The sequence below is a fragment of the Cimex lectularius genome, unplaced genomic scaffold (assembly GCF_000648675.2).
Source record: "Cimex lectularius strain Harlan isolate CLEC.00 unplaced genomic scaffold, Clec_2.1 scaffold105, whole genome shotgun sequence".
Lineage (NCBI taxonomy): Eukaryota > Metazoa > Arthropoda > Insecta > Hemiptera > Cimicidae > Cimex > Cimex lectularius.
Window position 1 is genome coordinate 11,985 of NW_019394178.1, and position 23,852 is coordinate 35,836.

Consider the following 23,852-nt stretch of genomic DNA (forward strand, 5'->3'; position numbering starts at 1 on the left):
ACTTATAATGACATCAAATTAAAACATTGTTGACATAGGCTGAAAGGCAAGGAATTCGGCTGTTCAAAAGTTGTAAGAAAGTTGAATTTGAATAAACTCTAGATAAGTTATGAATTTTTAAGTGGAACACCGGGCATCGAAGAAAATAAACTTAGGCCTCCGAATAATCCACTCCAAAAATTTGTGTTTAAGGGCTTGAAACAAACAGAATTCTGGATATTATTTTCTTATCCTAGATTAAAAAAAGAATCTAACAATCGACAGATATGCATGCACTACAAAGGTGCAATACAATAGTACAACAATATTTTGTTTTTGAGAAAATCGGAAAGGTTTTTTTTCTCAAATTTTGCGCCTTTCATTATCTTCGATTTTTTCCTTAAAACTTGCCAAATTAATTATTTATTTATTAAGTTTTTTTACGAGAGTTCGCAAAGAGCATTTTTCATATCAACCCTCGGGGTGCCGGAGTATCCGAAAAAAAAAAGCCATTTGTAGATGTAGATGTAATTTTTTCAGGGTATGGTATACTGCGTCCTTTAAGAGCTATTGCATCCCCCGTTCTCTGCCTAAAGCACATCGGTGAGTCCTATTTCGTCAAGAAATTTGATTAATAGGCCCGGTTTCAGTGGTTGAAGCTCTTCTATGGTCACATTGTACATCCCAAATCACTTCCTCCTGCGGGCGAATGTAGCGCCGCAGTTTGTTAGTAAATGTGTTGGTGTCTCTTCTGCCTCCTTGCAGAATCTACATATGCCATCTTGGATTGTTCCAATTTTCTTTAGGTGTCCATTTAATCTACAGTGTCCTGTTAGGATTCGCAGTCTGTTCCTGCTTCCTTTGACAGATTCTGTGATTTCTTTCTTGCCAAAATTGGTTAGAAGATTCTTGGATTGTCTATGTCCAATGAGTGAATTCCATTGTTCCTTCATTTTCTTTTTGTCCTTCTGTCTGAGATATTCGTTAATAGTGTGGATTCCTATGGCTCAGAAGGGTTCGGGTCATATCAGCGGTGTGGCAGCCCCTTTGCTTGCAAGGGAGTCCGCTTTCTCATTGCCTTCTACTCCCATGTGTCCTGGGACCCAGCAGAGGCTGACTTTATTCTGCATACCTACTGTGTTTAATTTGTTTTTGCAGTTCAGCACCATCCTTGAACTAATGATGCTTGAGCTTAGTGCTTTGATGGCTGCTTGACTATCTGACATGATAGCTATATGCTTGTTTTTGTAACCTTTACTTAGATTGAATTGGATACATCTTTCAATTGCGTGAATCTCAGCTTGGAAGATACTGGTGTGTTTTCCCATGGGTTCTGAGTATTTGGTTCCGGGTCCAAATACTCCTGCTCCCGTACCTTCTTGTGTTCTAGATCCATCTGTGTACCAGGGGATGGTGCCATTTTTAAAGGAGTTATTTCCCTTTCTTTCCCATTCCTTTTTGGTGCCCAGATGTATTCGGAATTTTTGGTTAAATTCAAACATCCTGTTCATGTCGTCTCTTGGAGCCATGAGTGATGGATGGTCTTTCCAGAGTTTGTTTCTGTCTCTCCATTTCAGTTTTATTCCTGTTTATTGAGTTCATTAATAGTAGTTCAAGACTCTCGTGGCACTCTCGACACGACACGCAAGAATGGCACAATTACACAGAAGAAAAACACTTTGAGCCCTGAAGATGATCTCAATAAAGATCGAAACGTTGGCACGATAAAGAAAATGTTTTTCTGAAACCTACATCACACCAGACCGCATCTCACAATTTCTAAATAAATATCAATTAACGGTCACTAATCACCACACATTTATTCCTGTTGGAGGTTTCTCTCTGATAAAGTTGATTATGGTTTTCTGTGCTGTCCTTTCTACCATGTGATGTAGGGGGGGATTAGTCATAATATCTTTTCCATGCTAATTGTACATTGCTCCCGTTATGCAGATGCATGCAAGTCTCTGTATTTTTGTGAGTTCTTTCCTTTTGGTTATTTGTTCTGCTTTATCAGCCCAGGCTATAGCTCCGTATGTAAGTAAAGGTCTTACTATTATGGTGTACATCCATAACAGGGTTTCTGGCCTGTATCCCCAGTTTCTTCCTGCTATTCTTCTGCACACCATCAAAGCTCGTGTCGCCTTTGTGATAATGGAGCTGATGTGTTTCTTAAATGTTAGTGTTTTATCTAGTGTTATGCCCAGATATTTGACTTCATTTTTTATTTCTATCACAGTGTTATTGAGTGTTATTTCTTTCATGTGATCTAGTTTCCTTTTCCGTGTAAAAGCGACTATAGTTGTTTTGTTTGGATTAATCCAAGCCATTTGTAAGTAGGCTGGGTTCGAATGCATGGTCTTTGGCGGGGTGGATTCGAACCCGGGACGTTTACCTTACAGTTGTGAGCGCCGTGCCACCGACGCCTCCTCCACAAAAGTCATCATACCTTGAAGTTACTCAACCTAAGTTCCTATTCTAATGTAAATCAAATTAAATGAGATCAAAAATTCATAAGTTTTATAAAAATTATTTAATTATGATGGTTAGGAAGAAAATTTATCAAAACACCGGAATAACTTTATTTAACACAATTAAGTTTAACTAGCATTTTACTACACGGTTTTGCTCATACAATTTAACTAACAATTTATTACATAGTTTTGCTCAAAATAATGCATTAAGAACAAAAGAATCGTTGCGATTGTGATACTGATTATTGTGATACACGCTGTGTGACTATGTGGCGTGCGCTTGACGTCGCATAGATGTGCACACCCTACCAAAACGTGGAAGGCATCGGGTAGCGTCGCATAGCGTTGCATTGGGTAAGTGTGTTCCCTGTTTTGGAAATTTAACTTTTTAAACTTAACTTTAACTTTAACTTTTGGGGAGGATTCCGCGAATGAAACCGGTGGTTTTCAAGGTTTAAAAAAAACAAAAACAAAAAAAACTAGGGAATATGCCAAAGAACTGGGCGTAGGTGCTACGTCAGTTTCAAGACATTTAAAAGAAATCGGGAAAACGAAAATTGTCTAAACCACAGAAAGACAAATGTTACGAACGACAAATGTTTTGTTTTACTTAGTGACCTGCTGTTTAAAATTTGTTGAAGTTATGAGGAGCTTTAGTTTAGAAAAACAAGTTTTTTATTTTTTGTTGTCTCATTCACCAAATGCATTAGTTTGATCGGTTTGTTTCCAATTTTTGGAGAAGTTCCCTACGTTTTTTTCATGTTTTTACGTGAAAAAAGTAGCTGGTTAACGTTTTACTTTCATCCTTAATGTATGAGGTATTTAAAATTTCTCGCGAACTATTTTTACGAGGGTTCCATGTAGATGAAGTTATTAATGTAAAAAATTTATTTTGAATTATTCGTATGCACTGGATGTGGGTGTTGTCCATAACTGCACACTTGGGAAGCGTATAAAAGCATGGGTCTAACTATTGTTTTATAAATAATTTATTTATTTTCGAGGCTCATCCCTGATTCTCTACAAGAAAGAGCAAATGGTGTCGTGATAGCACAGTTCTCTATAAACCAAATTAACCGAGATCAACAATTCGTTAGTTTTTATTTTTATAAAAATTAATTTTAATGGTTTGTTAGAAAATTGATCAAAACACCGGATACCATTTTTTGATATAATGAATTTAACTAACAATTTATTATACGGTTTTGCTCATAAAATTTAACTAACAATTTATTTTATGGTTTTGCTCATACTATTGTATGAGCCACCATTTTGGTCGAGTAACCGAACAGGACACTCATATTTTTTGTAGTTTATTGTCGTTGTATTAATTATAACATTTTTATTTTAATGTAAACGAAATTAAACGAGATCAAAAATTCATGAGTTTTTATAAAAATTATTTAATTATGATGGTTAGGAAGAAAATTTATCAAAACTCCGGAATAACTTTATTGAAAACAAGTTTAACAAACAATTTATCACATGGTTGCGCTCATAAAATTTAACTAACAATTTATTACATGGTTTTGCTGAAAATAATGCATTAAGAACAAAAGAGGCGTTGCGATTACGATACTGATTATTGTGATACACGCTGTGTGACTATGTGGCGTGCGCTTGACGTCAAGTTGTGCACACCCTACCAAAACGTGAAGCCGTCGGGTAGCGTCGCATAGCGTTGCATCGGGTAAGTGTGATCCCCGCTTTATTCACTTTGCCATTGAAGTTGAGGAACGCTTTCTCTTCCGACGTAATGCGAGAGTTTTTTTGAATTTTTAAAACGAGCCTAGCAAAATCTTGAGTAATCCTCATTTCAGAGTTCCTAAGTTTTTGAATTTTGCGAAGTCGAACGATGTCTAAACCGATAGAAATAAAAAAGGATTCGATTTAGTGGAATCCGGATTTTCTCGATGGAGTTATTTTTTTACCTCCCTCTGTATTATGATTATGTATTATAGGTGTAATTTATTTGTAATAAATTATTATGAAGAAAGTCCTGTCCTTCCTTGATCGACGCATCAACTGGAATTAAAAAATAATTACAACTGGCAAGTAATTTTTTTTTTACATTCGTTGCTTTTTATTTATATTTATTTATTTAAATGCTAATCTAGTCAAAATGAAGTACTGCTCGAATGAAAAAGGAAGCGAGAAAATGCCACCTCTTCCATTTGAATTTTTCCGTTGTACGGCTGTTTGTTTAGCTGTAGTGCGCAAGTTGATGTTTGACGTTAATACAATGGTTTTAGATCCCTTCACGTGTTTAAACTAGGGTCAATCTCTAGGGAGGTCGGTTACCGCACTGACCCCAGGCCAGCTACTAGCCGACCATCAGCCCGGACGTTACATACACCATACTTAGCCATTAACCGATCCCTCTTCCCAGACCTAGGAGGGCAATCCAATAAATTTACAAACAGTTTACATTGATGTGGGTTTAGATGTAATTCGTCAGTGGGATTTGATCACGCCCTTCTGCCTAGAACACAAACAGACCATTCGGAATTGACGGCGAAACGTTTTTAGTAGGACAAAGAGAAAAGAGACTCTTGAGTGACACGGACAATACCACTGGTCGTTTTATCAGACAAACGTTGCCTGGATATAGCATAGATAAGAAAGTTTAGAAGCACTAAAGTACTAAAAAATAATTGTACCAAAACGATTACCGTCGTTACCGCGCATCTTCGAAGCGTTTTGACAATTTAAATACGATGGAATGATTATTATATTTTGAGTTTTTAGACCGGACAAACCCTCGTGGAACCGAAATAGTTCCAAAATTCGTCTATACTCACAAAGGGAGGCTACGGATGTAGGATTTTTACGGAACTTTTTCTTTGGTATAAGTCGAAAAATAATAGAAACGTGTCCGACCGATCTTGCCGACCCTAGGGGTTGAAACAAGAGAAATAAGCTTTCCAACGGTTCCGAATAAAGTTGGATTTGGATAAATCGAGTGGAGTTGTGTGAAAAAAACAATTACCCCGGATAAGCCAGTCCAAAAAATATATTTTGGATTGTGATGAAAATTTGTATTTAGTCTTTAGGATCGTTGAACGGTTCTTAAAACGAATCTGAATTGTTTTTCTTTAAAAAAAGATCCATTTTTACTGGAAGGTTTTTGTATCTTTTCATATAATCTAACCCCATTTAATTCAATCCTGCATATACTTTTCCCATTTAAGGTAAAACAACCAAACGATAAATAATAATCTCAAAATAATTGCAGAACAAAAGCACAAAACCATATTTAAAAAAAGTAAATGCTTAAATTTTTTTTCGGCTCCTACGCATGTTAATCATAACTCCACTAGTTTTCGTGGTCAGCTTGACTAATTAATAGCTTTCAATTAATTAAGGTTTTTATTTGAGATAAGAAGTCAGTGCCACGAGCGGGATTCGAACCCACGACCTTCGGCTAGATACGCCGCTGCTCTACCACTTGAGCTATAGTTATAGCTAGACTTAGATCCACTCGGGTCTCGGACACTAACTTCCCATCTCAACCCCACCTTTTGAAAAATGGCAAAAAGGAGGGAAAATTCAAAAGGTGGGGTTGAGATGAGAAGTTAGTGTCCGAGTGGATCGAACGATAGCTCAAGTGGTTAAAGCAGCGGCGTATCTAGCCGAAGGTCGTGGGTTCGAATCCCGCTCGTGACACTGACTTTTTTATCTCAACTAAAAACCTTAATTAATGGAAAGTTAATCATAATAACTGGTCATGTTTATATAGTAGCAATTTTTAACTGCATTGTAGCTGAAACAATTGATTTCAACTTGACTTTTTATTTATTTATCCAAATTACGAAAATCAGAATTTGGTCCATCAGACTTGAAGAACACTTTTACTTCAACGCGTGCCGTCTTCACGGCATCTTCACCGAGGGACGTTCAAATTTTAGATCATCCAGGATTTCCTCAATTCGATTTTTAAAATTAGAAAAATTGCCCGTGAAATATTTCTGACGACGTTTTATGCTTTGTTGAAATCCGGAAGATTTCATCCGGAAGATAGTTTGTACTAATGTACAGAAATACCGCGCTTTACGCTTTTCGTTTTGTAAAGCAAATCGTGCTGGTCTCGCCGATCCGACCGCTTTGAACTGACAAAGAGAGCTTTTAATAAAGCTGCTCCAGAGTGAACTAAGTTAGTTTATTTAAGCCTAGCGCTTCTTGTATCTGACAACCAATAATGTCTCTCGCCTTCCCCTTTCTAGGAGCATAATTAATTTATAGCGATTTGGACCCCTTCCGACCTACACGCAGCTTATTGATTTCAGTAATTCATCCAATAAAAGTTATGCAGACCGTGACTCAAAACATTTGCAGAATGTTTGCGGCTTTGTCAGTTTCTCAACAGATACGCGACCACCCGTAAAAAATCTATTACCACTAGAATAAACTGTATATTCGACATTGATTGGTTCATCGTGCACTTACCATCTGTACCCTGAGCACTCAGAAGTTAAATTGTTTAATTATTAACAGCAACGATAGGCGGGCAAAACAGATCGGTGACGATCAAATTACAGGACATAATAAGTCAATAATCATAAAACCATCCACTTACAATGGACTCCAATTGTTTCGACAGCTCTATCGTTGGCATTTTCAAGTTATTCCTTAACCATACTTGCCACATGCCAGGAGTACTGCAGGTGAATGATATCCTCCAGGAAACAACAGAGGACCAGTTGCCAGGAAGTGACACGCGTTAGAGAACTTTGACGTCCCAGCCTCTACAAGGCTGCGGTCACCCTAGAGTTTTTGTCGATCAGACGCGTTTCGGCACTTTCATTGTCGATCCTGGTATAACCAGACTGGGAAAGCTTGCTCTGTGTAGTAGTAGTCTACTTCAGTTAGACTGGTCCAACGCTTTGAAGTGGTTGCTTGTTCCAGCATGTTAAGATTCGTTAAGCGGCTAACTGAGATTAGGCGAATGTGACCTGGGGTCGGGTTCAATCTAAAAAGGCGAGTTCTTCTGCTCAAGCACTTTGTTTATCATAGACCATTTTGGCCAGATAGTGCCTCCCACCTTTCCCGTCCTAGGACGGAGGGTTGGTGTTTCTAAGTTTTTCCTGCAGCATCACTCTACTTACTATACCCCAGGTGCAACGGAGTGGAGGATAAACCCGGAAAAAATAGAAGATATGGCGACGATCTCGGCTCCGGGAGGCTGGAAGTATTACACGTTAGCACCGTCGGAGGGTGCAACTACTCTACTGGGATAAGCAGATAGTCTTCATTCCTTTCCAAGCCCAGTGCTTAGATTGGTGGTCAGTAGTTATGCCCTTAGAAAACGTACGCGTATCTCGAGGTTGGTATGGGGCTCCTTATAAATCTAAAAACCTCAGCTAGAAGGTTGTTCCTCTGTTGGAGGAGGTGGGCCAACTGATATTTTTGGCCTTGAAGGTTCCGGGCTGGTTGGTCCCTATGCGATGTGCGAGAGGCTTCTCACAGTAGCAATGATCGCGTTTTCAATAAATGTTATGTAACCGAATTTGCATGAATTTTATGACGATAGGGATGTTAAACCCGTTCACGGAATGAACATTTTTTAAGTATTATAGAAATGAGAGGTCAAATGAATTTGGATCATTTTGGGATGCCACGTGGTGACTGTTAAACGTGCTACAGACGGTACATTTTACGTTAAGCATCTCTTCTATTACAAAGTTCAAAGCGTCGGTTGCCTTTGAGGGTGTCGGCTAGCGAAAGCCGAATGAAGAAACCGAGAATATTTCCAAAATAAGTTAAGAATTTGGACGACTGACGGGGCTTTTTACGTAGCGAGCTGGGTCCCACACTCCAAGTCAAACCTCATCTATGAACATTGGCTATGTTTGGAGGTAACGGAAAAGAGAACAAAAAAATTATCGACTAGAGAACAGACGTAGAGCACAAAAATGGAGGATATTATGACGGTAGGAAGAAAGATGAATATGACTGCTTTGAGTAGGTTCTCCTGTGGTTTTGCCTCAATTTTATAGTTTGGTTTCTCGTTCCGACAAAAATACGCGACAGCTTAAGTGTCTTAAGGCGCCTGTGAGGATAATAGTACTGTAGTAAGTGGTTGTTTTCGACCGATTCATCGCCGACAACGGGGTGGAAGGCGGCCAGACACCCTCCCTTGAATTCTCTCTTTTAAATTTGGCAAACCACTTAGCTTCGGTGCTTTCTCATATAGCGTCTTCTCCAGAAGCATTACACATTTTTTTTTCAGAATGTCTGGTTTTTTCCTTATCACTGGTGGTATTTATGAAATTACATATGCTCACTTATCAACAAACACTCCACTTTTCCAATAACAATGTGTTCATTATAAATAGACTTTTTTCAAAATCTAATTTTACTTGCAAATAAATTAGCATAAATCGTTATTTAGAGATTGAAAAATATTATTTTTGGTTTATTAATTTCATTGTTGGTTAAATAAGAACACAAATGTTTTACAGCGCAGAATATTTTTACGTGGCATGATTTAAAAAGATAAATCAATAAAATACTGCTTTTTATATATTTCAACAAACATTCTGTAAGCAAACTGGTCAGAAATTGATAAAAACTTGATTTCATTGTCAGATTCATGATTCTAGCGTTATAATAAAAGCCTTAGATAACGACGTTCTCGAAAATCTGTGTAAATTAATTTTTTGATTGATAATTTAACTAATCTAACATAATTTTTCTCAAAAGCTAGTCGACCGATTTTCAAGGTTGATAATCCGTCTTAAAGAAATTGTCAAGTGCTTTTTATAACTGTTATCCAGCATTAAAATCGGACTATTATTTCCATATATAAATGGGGTTTATTTCTGCCTAATAATTTTGCTGTTTTGTTTATTTTCTTATAGAAATACACTAAACTAATGGACAAATTTAAAGTACCACTCAATGTATTTAGTTCAAAATTTAATCCAGTATCTTTCTACACTATTTACATGTAGGTAGGAACTATCAGCTTTCAGAAGTCAAAATAAACAGTAAATAATGCTTTGTCTACTTCTTTTATTTACTTTTGTACTGATTAAAATCCCATTTGCACAAAAAGTAGCATTATGCTCTCCCATTCTTCTACACCCAAAGCTGGCTTTCAGTTTATCTTTTTGCTTCGTTGATTTCAATTGAAATTATTGTTATCACTCTTTTTTTCTATTTTTCGATGATTTTTTTTGTTTTCTAAACCAAACTTGTTAAATAATGATCCACCGGTCGTTTCTCGCTGGAGGTGTACGTAGTGAGGCCAATATCTTCTACTATAATTTAACGCGCTGCTCAATTTATTTATCTTTAATCCATTATCTTTCTACATTATTTACAGGTAAATAGGAGCTATCAAAGTCAAACTGTAAATAATGCTTTGTTTGCTTTCTTTATTTACTTTTGTATTGATTAAAATCCCATTTGCACAAAAAGTAGCATTATGCCCTTCCATTCTGCTACACCCAAAGATCGTTTTCAGTTGATCTTTTTCCTTCGTCGATTTCATTTGATATTATTCTTATCACTATATCATAAATCACCTTACAATAGTAAAAGTACTTGGTCGCTTTAGAGAAAAAGGGCTTCACACTAGAATCCCAGGACAGGGTAAACCTAGGTCTACATACCAAAGATACGAGAGATTCATCCGTCATCACGCTCTACGAAACCGCAGCATTACGGGATATGATAAGACAAGTCCCAAATGTTGCGATTTCCCTCCAGGACTTCAAGAAGAATGCTCAATGAAAAACATCAGGGCCCGGCACCCAGCTCGTGGACCTCTTCCTACCACAGCTCAAAAAATGACCAGGCTTCAATTCACGGGAACATATGACTTGGACATTGGAAGTTTGGGAATGAATCCTCTTTACAGATGAGATGAGAGTGCCTCAAATCTTCAGATGGGCGTAATTTCATATGGACGCGCTCATGAGAAAGGTACGCCCCATGCTGTATGGTTCCTTAGGTGGCATCCATGGTGGGCCATTGATGTTTTGAGGTGGCATTTATTTAGACGCCTGCACCGAATCTGTTGTGCGAGAAAGATCTCTAACTTCATCCAGGTACTTTCAAGACATAATCGAAGAGCATGTAGTGCCATTTGTCCCCTCCCCATATCGGTGAAATATTCTTGCTAATGCAGTATAATGCCAGGCCCCATAGGGCACATATTGTGGATGACTACACGAATGAGGTTGGAACTGACTGCTTGGCATGGCCAGCTCGAAGCCCAGTTTTAAATCCAATGGAACACATTTGGGAACAACTTAATTGACGAGTACGACGGCGAAAACCAGGTCCTTACACCTTAGAAAAGTTGGAAACTGAAGTTTTTGATGAATGGGAAAGAATTTCTCAGGATTTTACCAGAAAGACGTTTAACGGACGTGATTGCTGCCACGTGGTGGAAATACTCGATATTAAAGGGGTCAAAAATTTTTTTTTCTTTGCATTTTTATTAATTTTTGATTTTTTTTCTTTACTCAATAATTATTTTATATTTAGGTAATAAACATTTTATTTTTAAATGTCTTATTTTTAGAACCACGCCTATTTTCGGTATGTAAAATAAACCTAAATATATTAAAATTTATGAGCGGTGCGTTAATTTTGGCCATGATTGTAGTTTAGTAATTTGCTTATCGATTCTTTTTCTTTTGCCTTTGTAATTTTCTACCCCGTTCTTTTCTTTTTAACACCTTCGATTCTTTTTTTCTCTTCAACTTTTTTGTTTTAATAATTTGTCTACACAATCATTGAGATAACAAGAAACGCGACGCATAAATTTTTCTTTTGCTATGAGAAGGGTGTTTAGAAGTGATTATCATTAGCCATTAGTCGAGGGGTCGTTCATGTTTTTTTACAACTTTTTTTCGTCCGTTTTCAAGCTTTACGCCTTCTCCCCATGGCGGATCGAAGAATCCGAAACCCAGGCGCACTTTCCCTTTTTCCGTTTGACTAATGCATTTGGACACATCGTGTTGCGTCTCCACGATCAAGTGCTTTTCCCAACAGTAATTTAGAGTGCCTTCTACAGCTCGGAGGCTCACTTTTATCTTTCGATCAAACCTAATGTAAATATTCCCAGTGGTATATCTGGGAACAGGAAACAACCATTTCTCCTTTCTCACGATTGACACCCAACGTTTACTCGTTCGACGGCGATAAAAGTAAATTCGAGACAGATTTAACTGGAAGCAATCCTCTTAAGAAATTCAAGAAAAAAAAAACGATCCCAGGGACTCGACTTCACACAAATGAATATGGGAAGAATGAGTTTACACTACCTGATTAAACAATTTACCGTTTTCCACATGCCATTTAATAAATTTAATTACTTTCACATATTAAATTTTCAATGAAAGGAAGTTCGTTTTAAAGGAGACGGGGTTGGAAGGCTTACCAAGGGGAATAATTAGACCTCGGCGAGAGGAATGGGACAGATCTGCTTGTGTATGTATAGGATACGACTCAATATGCGTTTCTAAGACGTACCCGGTACGTGATACGCGCTAACAACACTTAACTTACAAATACAAAATTTGCATAACTCAATGGATCAAACGGATTTCGGTCCACATACTCATTTTACGGTTGGGACTGGTAAGTTTCAAAGAAAATTCAAAATTAAAAAAAAATAAACAACAATGGGAAACAGTTCATTTTAGGCTTTAAGGACTTAGCGACGAAAAGGTATAAAACCGAGAAAAAAACGCACGGTAAAGAGTTCATGTAGTGACATTCCCGAGCGACACCTTTTCATGATCGTCCATGAACAGAATTTATACGGTGGAAAACCCCTTTTTTTAAATTAATTTTGGCTTCACATGCACTTAAAGTGAGGACCACACCCAATGCAACGCTACCTGATGCTACCCGACGCCTTGTCGCGTTTTGGTAGGGTGTGCACATCTATACGATGTCAAACGCACGCCACGTACAGTCACACAGAGTGTATCACAATAATCACTATCACAATCGCAACGACTCTTTTGTTCAGCAAAACCATGTAATAAATTGTTAGTTAACTTTAATGAGCACAACCATGTAATAAATTGTTAGATAAAATGTAATTGTTATAAATAAAGTTATTCCGGTGTTTTGATAATTTTTCTTCCTAACCATCATAATTAAATAATTTTTATAAAAACTCATGAATTTTTGATCTCCTTTAATTGGGTTAATATTAAAATAATAATGTTGTAATTAATGTAACGACAAAATTAAATATACATAGTTCTAAATAAACTACAACAAATATGAGTTTCCGATTCTGACGCTACTCGACGAAAATGGTGTAATTTTATGATCAAAACCATGTAATAAATAGTTAGTTAAATTTTATGAGCAAATCCATGAAATAAATTTTTAGTTAAATTCATTCTATCATTCATTATGGAATGGTATTCCGGTGTTTTCTGCCAAACCATTAAAATTATTATCATCCTTATTATTATCCTTTTTCATTCGAGTAGTACTTGATTTTGACGAGATTAGCATTTAAATAAATAAATATATATAAAAAGCAACGAATGTAAAAAAAATGACTTGCTTTGTATTTATTTTTTAATTCCAGTTGATGCGTCGATCAAGGAAGGACAGGACTTTCTTCATAATAATTTATTACAAATAAATTACACCTATAACACATAATCATAATACAGAGGGAGGTAAATAATTAACTCCATCGAGAAAATCCGGATTCCATTAAATCGAATCCTATTTTATTTCTATTGGTTTAGACATCGTTCGACTTCGCAAAATTCTAAAACTTAGGAACTCTGAAATGAGGATTACTCAAGATTTTGCTAGGATCGTATTAAAAATTCAAAAAAACTCTCGCATTACGTCGGAAGAGAAAGCGTTCCTCAACTTCAATGGCAAAGTGAATAAAGCGGGGAACACACTTACCCGATGCAACGCTACCCGATGCTACCCGACGGCTTCACGTTTTGGTAGGGTGTGCACAACTAAGTGACGTCAAGCGCACGCCACGTACAGTCACACAGCGCCTATCACACTAATCACTATCACAATCGCTACACTTCTTTTGTTCTTAATGCACTATTTTGAGCAAAACTTGGTAATAAATTGTTTGTTAAATTTTATGAGCAAAACCATAAAATAAATTGTTAGTTAAATTTTATGAGCAAAACCGTATAATAAATTCTTAATTAAATTCATTATATCAAAAATGGTATTCCGGTATTTTGATAAATTTTTTACCAAACCATAAAAATTAATTTTTATAAAAATAAAAACTAATGAATTTTTGATGTCGGGTAATTTGGTTTATATTAAAATAAGTATGTTGTAATTAATATAACGACAATAATACATATAGTTCGAAATAAAAATATGTGTGTTCGGTTCTTTTGTCTTCGACTGTACTCGATGCGACCCGACGAAAATCTGGACAGTGGGGATCGCAGAGCGTAGAGTAGGGTAGCGTTGCAGATCCAGTAGTTGTGCAAGGGATGCATACAATCTAATGGAAAAATGGACTTTGGATTTGCGTCCGGTAGCATCGGGTAGCGTTGCATCGGGTAAGTGTGTTCCCCGCTTTAACTTCTTGCAAAGGTCATGGTCACCACGCTATCCTCTTTCGTGGGTGTATCTAAAAAAAGGCTTTTATCATTTAAGAACCCAAAGCATATGTATAAGTATATGAATAAGTACAGATCTACATTTTCGGCGATTAATTTTTTTTTCATTTCTGCCATTTCCCCCCCGCCACGTGGCGTATCAAAATGATCCAAATTTATTTGACCTCGTTTCTATACGGTTCCAAATTTTTTGTTCTGAAAACGGATTTGTTATTCCAAATATCAAGAGTTTAGAGCAGTTGCGTATTGGCCTGAAGGTCGTGGGTTCGAATTCCGCTCGTGACACTAGCTTTTTCCAAGACAGCGGACCAAGGTAGAATTCCTTACGAGTTTTTTAAATATGCACCACGTCAACTCCAAGAACATCTCCTTTACTTTTAAAACTATGTTTATGCATATGCTTCAATTTCTTCTTCCTTTGGAGAATCGATTTCCCTCTATTTAAGCATGGGGGTAGAAATGATCCTACTAAATACAGAGGTATTTCATGTCAAAATAGTGAGGCCAAGATTTTTTTTGCCTTACTGCTTAGAAGGATAGAAATTTATGTTGATGCCAAGGGTGAAAGTCAAATGAAGTTTAGAAAATATTATTGATATGAAAATGATTAATTTTTGGTTAAATTCAAACTTTCAACTTTCAAAAGAAAAAAATATAGTGTATTACACTTGTCATTGAAAAAAAAAAAAAAAAAAAAAAAAAAACTAATAATTTAAAATTTGCTTTTCATACTGATGTGATGATAATGATGCGTGTCCTTGCTTGCCTTTCCATTTTGCAGTGTTACATATCTTGGTGTGACATTGGACTCGAATTTGAGATTTAATTTACATATTGACTTTGGTTTCCCGTCTGAGAAAGCTCTTTCATAAATTTAGAATTTTACGCAACTTTATGAAAATTAAACTCGTAAGGGCAATATATTTTTCTTTTGCACGACCCATAATAGCCTATGGTTTTCTTTCCTGGGGAGGTACTAATAAATGCTACACTAAGACTCTGGATGTAACTATAAAATCTTAAAATTATTTTACGTAAACCGTGTAGATATAATACGAAAAAATTATACAGTGAATTTAAAGCAATGAATCTATACCTATTCTTTCTTAAATGTTCATGTTTGTATATATAAAAATAATCTTGTAACTACTTACATCAATGAATATAACACAAGACACAATTCATTGGCTAACTCACATTTTTACAATATAAAAATTACGCAATATGATAACTTTTCGTTAAATATGGCACTTCGGTTTTTTTTTATAAAGAGACGATTATTATTCAAAATTTCAAAAACTACAGAGGGCAAAAAATTTATAATTTCAAAAATTTTAAGTTGTAGTTAAGATATTTTAAAGCCAAGAGTTAATTTGGTTGGTTTTTTCATGCTACAAGTTTTTTCTGTATTATGTTTGTTTATTTGTTTGTTTTCCATTTCGTAAAGATATATTCTGTTTATTTCGCTGATGGTCTCCAAAAACTCCTGTTATCGAGTACAAGCTTTGCATTTTGACAGCAGGCAGGGATGTACCAAAATGTTAGTTTTTGTTATAAATTTATATGTAATGTACACTCTTCCAAATAAAGATTTATTATTATCGATTTTTTTGCGATTAGTGACTATATATCAGTATTGGCCGACGCAGTCAATTTAAGACTGTCGAAGTCAAAAGGCGTATTGCTTCTTTGTGGATTTGGAAGCTGCTTTTGATGGTGTAGATCGTCGGGGATTGTTTTAAAAACTTAGTGACTTAGGATTTTCCTCTAAGATGGTCACCTTTTTAAAATCCTTATTCTCTGTGACTTGTTCGAGGTAAGGAGGGCATTTCAGAGTTTTTTAAATTGCATTGTGGAGTGCGTTAGGGTTGCCGGTTGAGCCCAATCTTATTCACTCTCTTTTTATGACCTCCCAGATGCCTGGAATTCGTAATACGGTAATTAATATTAATGTATGCTGGCGATATAGTTATCTTACTTTGGTCCGCCTAGTCTCGCTTGTTTGTCTGTCACATGTGTTTTAGCTTGTCACCATATTCAATGTTGGGTTTTGTTTGAGTGATTTTTTTTTTTAAACCAAACTTGTTAAATAATGATTCACCGGTCGTTTCTCGCTGGAGGTTTACGTAGTGAGGCCAACATCTTCTACTATAATTTAATGCGCTGCTCAATTTATTTATCTTTAATCCATTATCTTTCTACATTATTTACAGGTAAATAGGAGCTATCAAAGTCAAACTGTAAATAATGCTTTGTTTTCTTCCTTTATTTACTTTTGTACTGATTAATCCCATTTGCACAAAAAGTAGCAATGTACCATCCCATTCTGCCTAATCTTTTTCTTTCATTTTTTTCATCTGTTATCATTCTTTTTCTTAAACCTTTTTTCGATAGCTCCAGTCAGTCATTTGAGTGAGTACAGTATCAGGTTCATAACATTATAAGAGAAAGGATAGATCCAGCGCGAAGTTGCCAGGAGACTGAGTGTAAAATCACTCTACAATAGGAAAGGTTATTCGGCGCTTCAGAGAAAAAGGGCTTCACGCGAGAAGTCTATAACAGGATAAACTTAGGTATTCCTTACGAGTTTTTTAAATATGCACCACGTCAATTCCAAGAACACATCCTTTGCTTTTAAAACTATGGTTATGCATCTTATCTGATAATACAACTGGATTTAAAAGAATTATTAAACTATTGGAACATCATTATTGTGAAAAGTGGAACTTCACAGTTAATTTAGAGAAATCCAAAACTATAGTGTTTAGGAGGGGGTAGGTTGAGTTCTTTGGATCGCTTTTTTTCAGGGGCAATCTCTTTGAGTCATATTGAGTCTCTATGAGTTATTTTTACCACGAGACTCTCTTGGAAAGCACTTCTCTTACAAAGCTTCAATGGCTAAATTAGCTTTAAATAACACATGGTCAGCCTTCATACTTCAAGAAACTATCCCTAATAAAATCAAGTTTAACATTGTTAATGGGATATGCCGTGCAATTCTGTGTTATAGACTTATGGCTGTCAAATGTGGGGATAACAGAGATTCGAAGCAATAGAAAAAGTGCAGGTTTTTTAAAATAAGAAAGTTATTTACATTAAATTCACTAGATTTCCTGGTCCGATTGACAAATAACATCTCTCAGTTAATTAATCTTTATGTAAGGTATTGGTCGAGATAAAAATAAAAAAATAAATTATTTGAAAAATGGCAAAAAGGAGGGAAAATTCGAAAGGTTGGGTTGAAGTGGGAAGTTGGTGTCGCAGTGGATCTAAGTCACGATAGCTCAAGTGGTAGAGCAGCGGCTTATTTAGCCGAAGGTCGTGGGTTCGAATCCCGCTCGTGACACTGACTTTTTTTTCAGCCAATACCTTACATGAAGATTAGTTATTCACATTGCCATCTGGTACCCAAAACTGTATATTGTATTTAGAGACGAACATGGATTTAGTTTTGGTGTATACACTTAAGTTTCACTGGTCCTATATTGTAAATGCTCCTCTGATATCTACCGACACAAGATACTCAAAAATTACAACTTAGGCGGTAATGAAGACTAGTATTTCATGGTTTGCACACTGGAAATATTTGTTTGAAAACCCTTAACAAAGGAGTAGAAATTTCTCCTGCATTGTTCGACCTACATGAAGACAAGTTTGACGGTCTTTGTCTCAATGAGTTGCGATGGCTATTTAAGCCGAGAAGTGAGGTTTTGCACTTAAACTCGGCTGTTTGGATTAGAGGGGAGTTGGAAATCTGTTCTTTGTGCAATTCGTCTTCCATTGTTTTGTACTGTGTTCCACTTCTTGGCAACGTGCTCATCTCTGGGTGAGATTCGGTTATTGCATCTAGGATCTTTCAGTCTTCCCAGAGTTGGCCGTTTACGGTTTTTGAGTGGCTCAAATTCGCGGCCCTGAATTCGTTACGCTAGCCATGCATGGAATAACAAATAAATCCATTAGATTTCGTGGTCCAATTGACCAATTAGCTTCTTCCAATTAATTAACCTTTTTATGTAAGGTATTGGTTGAGATAAAAAAGTCAGTGTCACGAGCGGGATTCGAACCCACGATCTTCGGCTAAATACGCCGCTGCTTTACCACTTGGGATATCTTGGCTTCGAACCACTCGTACACCAATTTCCCATCTCAACCCCACCTTTTGAATTTTTCCTCCTTTTTGCCATTTTTCAAATGCTGTGTAATCTATTTGATTCTCGGCGACAAATGAAATGACCATGGAGAGCTTTAGTGAAGTATTATAAATACGAGTTAATTAACGAGTTTAATTGTTGATTTGCATTGTATGACTTGTTTTTCTTTTTCTTTCTTTGTCATTTTACCAGTTGTTATTCCTCTTTTCTTTCCAGTTATTTCCTAGCCTATTATTATTATCTTACATTATTCTGTTTTTCCTTTTATGGTTGTTTAACCAACGGCCTCTGGCAGGCAGATTCAAGATCCATGTCCATAAATGCTTTGAAAGCATATTTGTCATAGGAGTCCTTGAGTTCCATAAAGCATTATAAATTATTTTATTTATTTATTTTTTTTTTAACGAGAGTTCGCAACAGCAGAGGTTATATCTGGGGGTGACGGTGTTTATGAAAAAAAAAGCCCATTGTAAGTATGTCGGGTTCGAATGCAGGACCGCTGGATTCGAACCCAGGACCTTTACCTTACAGTGATGAGCGCCGTGTCAACGCCAAAACCGTTGCGCCCACCGACGCCCCTAAATTATTTTATTATTATTACTAGCTTTTTCATCTCAACCAAGACCTTATATATATTTTTTTCTTATAAAAATATTTGACATATTTTAATGGTACATACGTCGTTAAAAAGGTACGTTTTTCTTCTTTCAAACGGTCTGTTTGACGTTAAAATCCTTTTGGCCGTTTTTGAATTATAGCCGTTTCAATCATATATTCCGATAAGACTTCTGAAAAAACGGACAAAAAAATCGATAAATCGAAGTGCAAACAAAATTTTAGATTTAGTTTATTATTACGAAATTTCGTATTAGTTTTACAAAAAAAAATTTATGATCTAGTTTACTTGAAAAATATTAGGTTTTAGAAATTTTTTGGTTATTGATAAACTTTGATAGCTTTTAATATATTTTTATTGCAGTTTACATAAAAAATGCTGTAAAATGATATGTACTCATAGATCATTTGATTAAGTGTAACAGCGAAATAATATTGAAAAAAGGAAAATTTCAACTTTCAAAATTTTTTGGCGAAACCGGGACTTACTCACAAGCAGGGCAGATATTTTTGTGTGTAGACACCAAAAGACGTTTGATCCAAATCCGTGACCCACCAACTGGTCATCCTCATGTGAGACAGAAAGGTTTAAAAAATATATACTAGAAGGCCAGGAAGCTTTGTTATATAGAAATAGCAAAAATTGGTATGGTTTAATAAACTATGCCAAGAAAGCGTATCAGATTAGATACGATTTTAAGATTATTGGGAACGAACTGTGTTCAGATTGAAGAGAACCCTGGTTGCCAGACCATATCAAAAGCTTGGGACATGACTAGGAACACATAAATAATTTCTTTTGCATGTGTTTGTGAAATTTAAACAATGTTTATAAATCCAAGTCCCTGAAGATGATCTCAATAAAGATCGAAACGTTGGCACGATAAAGAAAATGTTTTTCTAAAACCTTCGTCACACCAGACCGCATCTCACGGTTAGCAAATAATCTACGTACAAAGTCAGTGAGAATGATTAAATTTTTTTTTAAATTTACCGGTAAAACTGAAATAATATTATTTGTAACCTAATTTCAAACTTGTTCATTTGTCGAGAGAGGTAAGGTGGTAATGAAAGGAAAAAGTATATATCTCGTTATTTTATTAAATGCGGCCTGGAGGGTGTTAATGATGTATAAGTACTCGGCCGTTATTTCAATTTCGCCCCTTCCTCCGTCTAAACACCGCCAACATTCCTCCCCCCTATTAAATCTAAAGAAGAGATTTGAAACTTTTTAATTTTTTAAATAAATTTAATGCTTTAATCTTGTCTTTCTTATTGGATGAAACGGGCCTCCCCCGGTTGCCGAGCCGGGGGGTGTCACTTTTCGGCGGAACTCCTGCTGCCGCCTTAACGCACGCCAAATTGTACAATTTCATTTGTAAGTTTTAATTCGGTTTTAAGAAGTTTCTCTTGATATCAAGCGAACTCCGTGGAGACTTAATTCAATTAGACGACTATAGTTTAAAACCGGAGTATAACGGTTTATCTGTCACAATTAATAACATGCAAATTACAATTAATTTACTTTTAAGAAAAGGGGCCGGTTTTTTTCCTTTTGACATTTTTGTTCTTGGGATTACTGTAAATAATTGGAATTCGTAAAGAACTCGGTTTATCAAACGTGAAAACGGTCTTCTCGAGTCTTCTGCAAGGAAGAGCGACACCCTTGTGAAACATACAATACTTTTTTCAAAAAAAAAAAAATCTCATAAAATTCTAATGTCCATTGGCGGTTAGGGATCAATTTTTTGTAATTGGATCTTGATCGTGTATAAAGCTGGGCACACCCCCATGAAGAAGACATTGAAATGAAGGTAACCCCGCATACTAGGCCGGTAGGGCGGCGCGGCACGGAGCCGGAGGAAGTTGCTAGACTTGTGGAGCCCGGCTCCGCGCCGAGCCGCGCTCCCGGCGTAGTGTGCGCCGGGGCGGTCGGAATTCGTTGAGTTTGGGAATATGCCTGCCCTCGGACGCCACATTTGTAAAGACGAAGTCAACGATTGTGACTTGGGGACTCCTGGAAATCCAAAATCAACACTATACCGCAGCGCTAGTCAGATGGAGGGGGAAAATTCGACCAACACGGCCGAGAGCGGCTCCTACATAGTGTGCGGACCTTCACAATGCCGCGCCGCGCTGCTCTGCCGACCTAGAGTGTGCCCAGCTTAAAGAGGACATGTAAGTATATCGTTCAGGGCGGTGCTGTTACTTGGCGATTGATCTAAGAAAACCCCGTTTTCCGAAATGTATGCTGGTGGATGTTAACGTTTTATTTTGGCCTTGACTGTCATTTCGGAAGCCAAACTAAAGATCGTCACAATCTCTCATTTCCCATATCTCAGGCATACTGCAGGTCGCTCGGTGGATGATATTCTCCCGGAAACTCTACCGGGCATGATGACCAGATACATCGGCTCTTGGATATAGCAATGCCAAATGTTGATTGACGCTCATGAGGGTGCCGGGCTGGTAAGCTCTTCACAGTGGAAACTAATTAGCTTGAATTAATCAAATTTAAAGAGCCGTATAGAAGTGAGAGGTCAAATAAACCATCGCTAAGTTCAAAGGCTCGCTCTCTTAAGTTGTAGCTGCCGTGTTTCGGTCATGACGACCGCTATCCGAAGTGGATTTAGCTTTATAAAACTTATTTTATAAGAGAACAATGAATAGTACGTTTATATTTAACCCGTTAAAAGTGATGGCCGTAGGCTTAAACGTTCCACCCCCGAACTTCGTAAGAATAGGAAAATTATGGTTGAGGTATCGAAAAGTTTTGCACTGGTTTAGTGCTACCCTGGGGTGTTTTTTACGTTGGTGAAATTACCTCCGAGAGTTGAGAGCAGAGTTTAAAATTGATTATCAAAGCGTTGCGTTTTTTTATGGCCAACGTACAAACATCATCAATAACACCGTCCAATCACAAGCGTAATTATCGCATTAAGATATTATTTACAGGAACGTTTAATAGAGAGTTTAAAACAAATAGAAATATTCTTATTTACGATATATTCAATTCAAAATTACATTTGTTACCAATCCTGTGATATGGTAAATTTGGTCGCTTCATTGATCCAAAGAAATTAGGGGTAGTCGTGATCTTTGTGTTAACTCTGTTAGGTCGTGTTAGATCGAGAAAAATGATGACGTAGACTTGTAAGAATCGGCTCGTTAACATTGCTCGATCTAACAGGCCAAACAGGCCAGGGCCAATGTTAACTGTTAGGTTGAGAATGTAATCACATTGCTATCCGTTAGGGCGAAGAGGGTAACCAACATGGCAGCCATGAATTTAACAGCTGTTTTTTTGTTTACGTGTATTTTTATTCTTAAATACGCGTTAATTAAATAAGACCAATACATTTCTCAGCATTTCGGAAAAATTAATGTTTAACATGCTGACAAAAGATCTTACTGGACATTGCTCTATTCGAGTTAACACGAGCTAATATCTTACAAACATCGTGAATACCCCTATTGTGTCTCTCGTGTTAGTTTCGAATTCGTCGAAAAGTCTCGTTTATCGCCTTCCTAACGCCAGAAACACACTTACCCGCTATGTCATGCGACGCTACCCGATGCTACCCGACGCCTTGCCACGTTTTGGTGGGGTGTGCACATCTATCCGACGCAAGCACACGTCGCGTACAGTCCACAGCGTTTATCACAATAATCACTATCACAATCGCAACGCATCTTTTGTTCTTAATGCACTATTTTGAGCAAAACCTTATAATAAAATGTTAGTTAAATTTTATGACCACAACCATCTAATAAATTGTTTGTTAAACTTAATTGTTTTAAATAAAGTTACTCCTAACCATCATAATTAAACAATGTTTATAAAAACTTATGCATTTTTGATCTCGTTTAATTTGGTTTACATTAAAATAACATGTTGTAATTAATATAACGACAAAATTACATGTACTTAGTTTGAAATAAACTACTGAGTTACCTGTTCTGATGCTACCCCACATTACAAAATGGTGTCATTTTATAAGCAAAACCATGTAACAAGATTTTAGTTAAATTTTATGAGCAAATCCATGTAATAAATTGTTAGCTAAATTCATTATATCTGAAGATGGTATTCCGGTGTTTTGATAAATTTTCTGTCTAACCATTACATTTTTTAAAAATAAAAACTAATGAATTTTTAATTTGGCTAATTTGGTTTTTATTAAAATAAGTACGTTGTAATTAATGTAACAACAATAATACATGTAGTCTGAATAAAATATGTGTGTCCGGTTCTTTTGTCTTCGACTGTACTCGATGCGACCCGACGAAAATCTGGACAGTGGGGATCGCAGAGCGTCGGGTAGGTTAGCGTGGCATAGCATCGGGTAGATGCGCACGGGGGTAATGCAACCTTATGGAAAATCGGAGTTTGGATTTGCGTCGGGTAGCATCGGGTAGATGTGCACGGGGGTAATGCAACCTTATGGAAAATCGGAGTTTGGATTTGCGTCGGGTAGCATCGGATAGCGTCGCATGGCGTAGCATCGGGTAAGTGTGCTTCTGGCTTAAGGCGCGTGTAGGTAAAGCAGGATAATTTTTGTCGTCAAATCCTAATCCAAATTGGAACTTTAATTCTCGACGAAGTCCACCAGGATCGCAATTAAGTTTTCCAGATGACACCGCCAGCATTAGGGCGGATATTGCGGCCGCACCTGACCGAAACAATATTTCAGTTGTCCACAGAAAGAAAGCCTAAAATTATTTCTAAACGGCGAAACTTATGTCCAATTAATTGCTTTCAAAAAACTAACAAGTTTTGAACTTCAGCAAGTGTAATAATTAAAAATTAAGAAATGCGCCGTTTTCTGATCAAATAAATTTTCTGCCCAAGATCGATATTTGCTTCGCTTTCTTGAACACTTTTGTACATCGCAGAAAAGATGGTCGATTATCTTCTCTAACAATCCATGTCTTTCTCTAAGATAAAATGATAATAATGGGGAAGAGTTGGGTAGGGATTCCCTCTTTTTCAATGCCCTTTGACAGTGTTCAAGCTTGTTTTTTTTTCTTGTTGT